Source organism: Tupaia chinensis, unplaced genomic scaffold (assembly GCF_000334495.1).
Source record: "Tupaia chinensis unplaced genomic scaffold, TupChi_1.0 Scaffold000214_1, whole genome shotgun sequence".
In the NCBI taxonomy this organism is placed as follows: domain Eukaryota; kingdom Metazoa; phylum Chordata; class Mammalia; order Scandentia; family Tupaiidae; genus Tupaia; species Tupaia belangeri.
In genome coordinates, this window is record NW_006159689.1 from 1,637,056 (window position 1) to 1,645,103 (window position 8,048).

The 8,048-nt window shown below is 54.5% G+C and overlaps 1 long non-coding RNA gene across 1 annotated transcript; it reads right to left on the reverse strand.

Moving 5' to 3' along the window:
• Nucleotides 1-2,370: 2,370 nt before the first annotated feature.
• LOC102501090 (uncharacterized) lies at nt 2,371-7,823 on the reverse strand. Its single transcript, XR_003549248.1, has 2 exons — nt 7,544-7,823; nt 2,371-3,325 (listed from the first exon to the last, which is right to left on the reverse strand). It is a non-coding gene; the product is annotated as an uncharacterized LOC102501090 (long non-coding RNA).
• Between the last annotated feature and the right edge of the window lie 225 nt (nt 7,824-8,048).

Genomic DNA, 8,048 nt, shown 5'->3' on the forward strand with positions numbered 1-8,048 from the left:
CCCCCACGCACACTGAGAGCTGGTGGTCGCCGTTCCCTGGGGAAGGTGTGGTTTCTGCCACCATGTGAGTTGACATGCATGGGGCGTGTTCTGTGCGGTAGAACTGGGATGTGAGCTGACGTGATGGGTACACGTGCCTTCCACTGCCAGAGTGTTCCTACAGAGGACAGGCCAGCCCGGTGCCACCCTAGTGCGGAGCCCGTGGGTCCCCGGGGAGCACTTCCTTACGTCACTCGGGAGAGTGCTCGGACAACTTCGGGAGGCAGGTCGCGTGTCGGGCTTTGTCACAGTGTATGTGCACATGCTGGAGAGAGACCGAGAGACAGTTTGGCATGATTTTCAAGTTGCCGGTTCTGGGACTCGAACTGCAGTCAGCCTTGTGGGAGTCCAGCACCTTAGCCAACATGTCACCTGCTGGTCCCGGTGCATTGTATTTTCATTCCCTTTTTTGACTTGGCCGTTGTAGCCTGGCATGGTTGGGTGCCTTCCCAAGGTCACCTGGCTCCATAACGCCTGGACCAGCCTCAGCCGCCAAGGACCAGGGAGATGCCCCGGCCGGACAGCAGGAGCGGAGCGGAGCAGCCAGTGCAGCTGCGGGGCTGTGCTGGGAGCCTCCTCTGAGACACCTGGATACAAATTGTGACCCAAACTCTCATTTCTGTCTCCCGTTGGCCTTTCCTGCAGGCTCCGGTGGTCGTGTCAAAGTTCAAGCAGGCAGACAGAGCTGATTAGATCTGACTTTATCCCTTGCTTTGAATTATTCATGGCTTCCCTTAATCCCCAGGAATAATTTAATAACTGGAGTAGCAGGAGGGCACCTCGGAGTGGCATTTGTGACGCGCTTGCCCAGAGCTGTGATGGCCGCCATGCATAGTGTTTTAAAAGCAAAGGCTCCCGCCCCTATGAGTGCTTAGGACCTGGCGCCCTGTCTGGGTGGTTTGGGTGCCTCTGGAACTCCAGGAGCTGCTGCCCTCCTGTACTCCAGGGCCTGAGACTCCCGCCAGAGCATGCTCCCAGACCCTGGGCCCCGCTGCCCTCACGCCCAGGCTGCATTCCTGTCAGGCACCCCTGGAGGTCCCCACCTCTTTCCTGGGTGAGGGCCCCACGGTTCCCAAACTCGTCTGGGAACTGACTCACTGCAGCAGTATGGAGAGGTGGGACATGGAGCGCAGTTAGGCCACCTTCGTAGGAAGATGGGGCGCCTTTGACCCTTCAAGGCTGATGCCTCCCACATCAGTTGGGGGCACAGCTCACCAGGGAGGGTTAGCCCTGAGCCCGAGGCCCGGGCTGCTTGGCCAGCTGCGCCCGTCCTGGGGACTGAAAGCCGAAGGCCCAGGGGCCGGCGACCTGCGAGTACACGCCTTCTGCACCGTTCACCAGGACCTCGGCCACGTTCCCTGCGTGGACGCAGCCCCTTCCTCAGGAGGAGCACGGGGCCGGGCTGAAGGCCACTGGCCGTGACTTTGGAGCTAACCCAGGCCTGGCCGCCAGGGCTGGAGGTCAGCTGGAAGCCCTGCAGGACCCACCCTCTCAGCCAGGTGGGGTGCTGTCGCTGGGTCCCTGCAGCCAGGCCCTCGTTTCCTGGGCCAGCCTGGCTGTCTGAGGCCGCTGCTGGCTGGGAGGTCCAGGCCTGCGACTGCACTTCCTGTGGTGCCTCAGAGGGGGCAGAGGGAGGGCAGAGTGGGAGTGATGGGACAGCACAGGAGCCAGGCGGTGTGGTTTTAGTGAGTGCTCTTAGCAGGGAGCTGAGGCCCTCTGCGCAGAATTGCGTTGCCTCGCCCGTCCACGAGTGCACCCTGCCCCAGTTTCAGAGTGGAGACTGCGGTAGACCAGGTGGGAGCGGCGCCTTACCACGTGCCCCTGCTGGTCTCAATCTCATCTCTTCTAGCACTTGTATTGAAACAGAATTTTGGGACCAGCAGATGGCATAATGGTTACGTAGCTGGACTCCCATGTAGCTGACCACAGTTCAAGTCCTGGACCCAGAGTCTTAAAATTCATGCCTGGTGTGTGTGTGTGTGTGCCCAAGATCCTGAGAGGAGAATGGAGGAGAAGGGATTGTGGTGTGGCCATCCCCCCGGGGCATGATTTCTTACTCTTTGTTGAGCACACACACCCTATAGTAGAAATGTCTCCCCCACAAAAACAAAAGTACCTGGATTTCATAGTGAACACATTTTCCTTGCAATCTCCCTAATTTTGATGTGTGGTATTTTCATTATCACTGAGTCAACACGGTTTCTAACTTACGTTGTTTTCCTTTGATCCATGAGTTACTAAGTGTGTAATTTCTCAATTTTCAAACAGCAAGCCCTTGGCTGTCTCTGGTGAATCTGTCAAAGTGTCACTGGGTCTCAGTTACCTCCTTCGGAAGCAGCAAATGTATTTCTGTGTCGTGTGATAAGTTGCCACAGCTCTAGCGGCTGAAAACGTCACCTGTCCACCCGCTCACAGACATGCAGGCCAGAAATCTGGCACTCATGGGGCCACGTAGCAGGGCGTGGAAATGCACCTGGACCCACCCGGGAAAGGTCCTGGGTTTGTGTCCCAGTTCCTCCCTGAGCTCTCTGGGCACACACGTGTGGCTGAGGCTGGGGAAAGTCCTGGGGGGAAGGCCCTACTGGGGAGCACCTCATTCTTGTGGAAAAAGAAGGCAAAAAAAGTCGGGCGCCCTGGGCCAGGCTCTTTGCTGAGGTAGCACAAGGCTGGAATCAATGGGTCTGCCAAGCTGCATTTCATCTGAGCTCAGGGTCTTCTGAGTTCACTCAGGCTCATGCAGGTTGTTGCCGAATGCAGCTCCCTGAGGTCGTAGGATGGAGGCCCCGCCAGCCAGGGGCCACTCTCAGTTCCTGGAAGCTGCCTGGATTCTGGCTGCACGGCCTCTTCTAGCTTCAAGCCAGCAACAGACTTTCGCTCAAGCCGAGTCTTCTTTGCCAGGAAGAACCTGTCCCTTTCAACTCACCTGATAAGGTCAGGCCCACCTCTTCAAAGGTCAACTGATTTGGGATTACATTAATTACATTTGCAAAGTCATTTCACAGAAACGCCACATTAATGTCTGAGTAACCAGGAGAAAATATGCACACATGCACACGCCAGAGACGGGTCTCGGGGCTGTCCTAGATAGAGTTCTGCTGACTGCAGAGTCCTAGATAGCAGCGTTGCCTCCTGGGCCATCCTCCTGGCATGGAAATTCTTACGATCTTTTTAGCTTTCTGGTGCATTCTATCAGATTTTTAAGTTTTGGTTCAGTTTTTTCTGCTTTTTATTAATGGGAGGATTGGTCCAAGTGACATACCCATTGGGAACAGAACCTCCTCTCTTCCTGCCAGAGAAGCAAGAGAGAGAGAGAGTCAAATTTAAATAGATAAAGTTAAATAAAACAATTCTTTAAAATAATAAAAAAAGAACCAAACCCACCTAACTCTTAGGAATAAAATAAAAGTTCCTCCGCTTGATAAAGGGTGTCTGCCAGAACTCTAGAGCAAGTACCATATTTAATGAGGTACTAGACTCGTTCCTGCTCGAAGTCAGGATCAAGTGAACGTAGAGTTCTCTGTCGCCGGTTCTAGCTAAAAACTAAAGTCTTTGCATTAAAGAGAGAGAAACTTGTAAAGGAGGAGAAAAGACCCACCTCTGTTATTATTATCGCTTTTTTTTAAGAGAGATTTTTACTATAGGGCACATGTGCTCACTGGAGAGACAGAGAGAGACAGAGAGACAGAAAACAAGAAATCGCTCCCCAAGGGGCGTGGCCATGCTTCAGTTCGTTCTCTTCCATTCTCCTCTTGTGGTTTTGGGCAGGCATGTGAGTTTAAGCCATCAGGTCTGGGATTCGAACCACAGTTGACTATGTGGGAGTCAAGTGACATAATCATTTTGCCATCTGTTGGTCCCCCTCTGTTATTACTTGTGGATAGACATGATCCTCTACCTAGAAAATCTAGGAGCCTCCGTCATCTGTTAAATTACTAGTGGTGATGAGAAGTTCAGCAAGATGGCAGAATACAAGATGAACATAAAGAATCAGCATATTTCGGAATGGTTACGTCGTTGGACTCCCACGAAACTGACTGCGGCTCGAGTCCCGGACTTGGTGGCTTAAAACTCAGGCCGGGCATGTGTGTATGCGTGCTCAAGATCCCGAGAGGAGAATGGAGGGGAAGGGATTGCGGCGTGGCTGTCCTCCCTGGGGGTGAGTTCTCGCTTTCTGTCTGTCTTTCCAACAATCACATGTGCCCTACAGAATTTTTCTCTAAAAGAGACTCAGCACATTCCTAAGCACAGCAATGACCAAGTAAAACACAGCAGATGAGGGGGCCACTGCCACTCTGGAAAATGCTCGGGAGTAACTCCAGCATGAGAGAATGCGAGGACACAAACGTTGAGAATCTTACTAAGAATACAAGGCCCATCGGAATCAGTGGTGAGGAATGTCACCCCCAAGGAGGGACACAGCTAATACGGGGAAGATTTTATGTTCCCCAAGTTAACATGAGGTTTTCGTGACACTCATCAAACTGCGTGTAGAAGTCACCGTGGCAAGAAGAGGGGAATATTTCTGGGAGAAGAATAACAGCGGGGCTCCAGCAGGCATCTCTGGAACACTGTGTCTCCAGACCGGGATGGTGTCAGTTTGGCACAGGAGAGGCGGCTGCCTGGTTGGAGGGAGCCCAGGACGGGTCTGTGCGTTTGTGGGATTAGTGCGAGGCAGGGAGTGGGAGCATTTCCCAACATGGAAAGAACTTTCTTGGTCTTTTCTTAACAGGTAGGGTCAACTGGCTGTGTCAGTCAGGACATGCTCAGGTCAGGAAAGAAGGGTTGAAAAAGGAGGAACTTAATGTGGGGACTGGTGATGGGGGGAGATGAGAAGCCAACAGGGGCCAGAGTTGCCAGTCCGGCCTAGGCTGGAAGGATAAGAGGCTTGGGGTCAGTGGGGAGCACAGCAGGCATGCCCAGGGGAGCTGGAACAGAAGTAGTGGCTTCCAGAGAGGCCACTGAGGCAAGGCAGGAGGGGCGGAAGAACTGCCTTCCCATTCCTCCTGCCTTCTGGTCTGGTGGTGCCTCCCCTGGGCTTAACTCAGCTGGAAGCCAGCCTGAGGGTGGGGGGCTGGAAACCCAGCCTGGGTGGGAGCCAGCTCTGCCTGGGCCAGGGCCAAGCAAGGGAAGGACAGGATAGAGTGGGGGCCAAGAGCCAAGACTGGACACCATACTTTCAGCACAGTGACCAAGTGCAGATCCCTATCACATGACTTAGAAAATGATTCCCAAGTAGATCAAAGACCTCAACATAAGAAGCCAAAGAATTAAAGTGTTACAGGAAACAAGCGCATGGTTATACCCTCGGATTACAGAATGCCTTACAGAACACACAGATTAAACAGAAACCATGAGAGGAAGGGCTGGCAGTGCCCGGACAGGCTGGTGCTTGTTCAGAACCCCTGGCTCAGGGTCAGGCTGCTTGCTGCTGGACAGCAAGGAGAGGAGAGGAGTCTGTTCACAAGACCTGGGAGAGTGGCCAAACCCATCACCTTCTCTCTGCGCTGGGCAGGATGCAAACTCAGAGGGGTGAGGTCAACGCGAGGTACAGTCTGAACGAATGAAGGGCAGGGCCAGCAGGCGGTGTGGTGGTTAAGGTGCTGGACTCCCCCATGGCTGACTGCAGCTCAAGTCCTGAACCTGGCAACTTGAAAATCATGCCAGGCACATGTGCGTTCCTGTCCCAAACCCCAGGAGAATGGAGAAGGGACTGTGGCATGACCGTCCCCCCTGGGGGGTGATTTTTCACTTTTCCCTCTTGCTGCTTCTCTCTGGTGAGTGCACATGCCCCACGACAAACACAGGTGCCTGCCTCCCCACCATAAAACCCGGAGTGTCTAGCCCCAACTTCCTATGAGGGTGTCTTGAGGAGAGCCTTCACGTCATTTGCCCCACTGGGCTGGGGAAGTGGGGCTGAAGGGAGGGGTCAGGGTGCAGGGCTCAGCATGGTGTTTTAGGAGCCAGAGGAGATGAGAAGTGCAGAAGACATGTATGGAGCTTGCTGGGAACCCCCACAGAGGTCCAGAGGCCAGCATGGGACTCTCTGAAGCTTCTTCCCTCTCAGGGTCCCCAGATAGGCTCAGCGTCGAGACCTTCTCAGCTGAACATGTTTTTCTTAATGGGGAGGCTGTGGATTAGAAATAAACATAACAACAAACACACAAAGACATGTGAGTACAGAAAAGTGAGGGTCGGGTGGGCCTGACTTCTCTGATAGAGAAAGCTGCGACCAGGATCAGACCTCAGGGTTATTCTTTTACAGGGAAGAAAATGGGAGAAGAGAAGATGGGATGCAGAGCCAGTTGCTTTTGGATGAAAATCGTCTGAAAATGATTGGCGCCAAGTAATTTGTCTGATCTTTTTGGGCAAAATCTGATAAACACATGTGGCTTCCTTTAGCCTGATACTCCCCTGCAGTATCGACAATAGGCGGATGGTGTTTTTGTATGTAAATGCTTCATAACCATGCAAATGAAGCTCATGGAAGCATGTTTCTGTGTGTATCTAAAGGTTACCATGTTTGCTCATATTGGCCGCAGTCCACAGCTCAGAGTCTGGAACTAATTTTTATTTTCCTTGAAACAAATCACTATTAGACGACTCAGTGAGTCAGAGCTTATGGATGCGTCTAAGAGCCTGGGAATGGAATTCCAGCAACCTCGTGGCTTCCTGCCCTGCTCCTGCTTGGAGGCAGCACCCTGAGGCCCACCTCCTCCCTGGTGAGCAATGGAGGAGCTGTTGACTCAGTCTGTCCAGCTGCCACCACAGAGCTTGGCCTTGGGCCATGGGTCGGAGGCCCACTGAGTCCTGTGCTGGACTTCGGTTACACAGCCGAGGCATGAGGAGGACACATCTGGGCATGGCGGACGCAGGCTTTGGGAAGAGGCCAGCATCAGGTGGGCCTACTTGCCTGCTCCAGCAGGTGAGTAGGATGGAGTGCAGGTGTGTCTGCTCAGTGTGGTGAGAGGTGAGGCAGGCTGCTCCCCTCCAGCCCTGTCCCTGTGCGTGCCTCTCAGCAGGGCCCTCACCAGGTGTGGCTCTGGGCCCGGACCTCCAAATGAAGAGTACCGTGGGCCTCTGTGTCCTTAAACTAGTCTCAGGTGATTCTGAACAGGCTGGGGCTGCGAGGGTCTTATAAACGGGATTTGTTTCTCGCAGTCCTGGGGGCTGGGAAGTCCAAGACCGAGGCCTGGCCGGTTCAGAGCTGCTGGGGCCATGCCACCTGCTCGCAGACTCGTCCTCTCACCATGACCTCCCCGGGTCAGGGGCTCCTCGGTCTCTGTCATCAGGGCATTAAAGTTCGGATCGCCTCCCGTAACCGTCACAACGTGGTTAGGGGGCAACAGGTGAATGCGGGGACATAAACACCCAGGTTCCCGGGAAAGCTCGGTGAAGAAGGGCCAAGTTCCTTGAGCAGTTTCCCAGGTTCTGAGAGGCTGAGCGGGGGGCAGAAACAGGACAGAAACACGCAGGAAAACGCCCTCATGCCCTTTCCCTCACCTACCGCTCAGGCGCCCCGCCATCAGTCTCTGGTGCAGTGCTCTGGCTCTCCTTCACGCAGATACAAGCAGACTGGGCCGCCTGCCCGCCGCCTGCCTCCAGGCCCCTCTTCTCAAGAACGTGCCCTGGAAGTCTTTCCAGCTCGAACCTGGAGCATGCCCTCTTCCTTTGACAAACAGCTGCTGCACCGGTCAGGGGCCTGGCAGGAAACAGATGGCTTGCTCAGCCCCACAACCGCGAAGTGTGCTGTGAGGAGCTCTGGGTGTGTGTAGGCCACGCGGAAGTTGAAGGGTGACTTTTGTCCTTATTGCGCCAGGCCTGAGGGGCAGAGGGGCAATCGGGACTGCCTGGCAGGGGCCGTGACCTTTGGTCAAGGGTGCAGCTGGCCTGGGGCGGCCTGCAGGGACGGGTAAATGCCTCTGTCCCTCTCCCCAGACAGGGCCAGACCCAGAGCCAGGGCACGGGAGCCATTGTCACCATTGCGGGGTGGCTGCAGGGGTCCTGAGCAG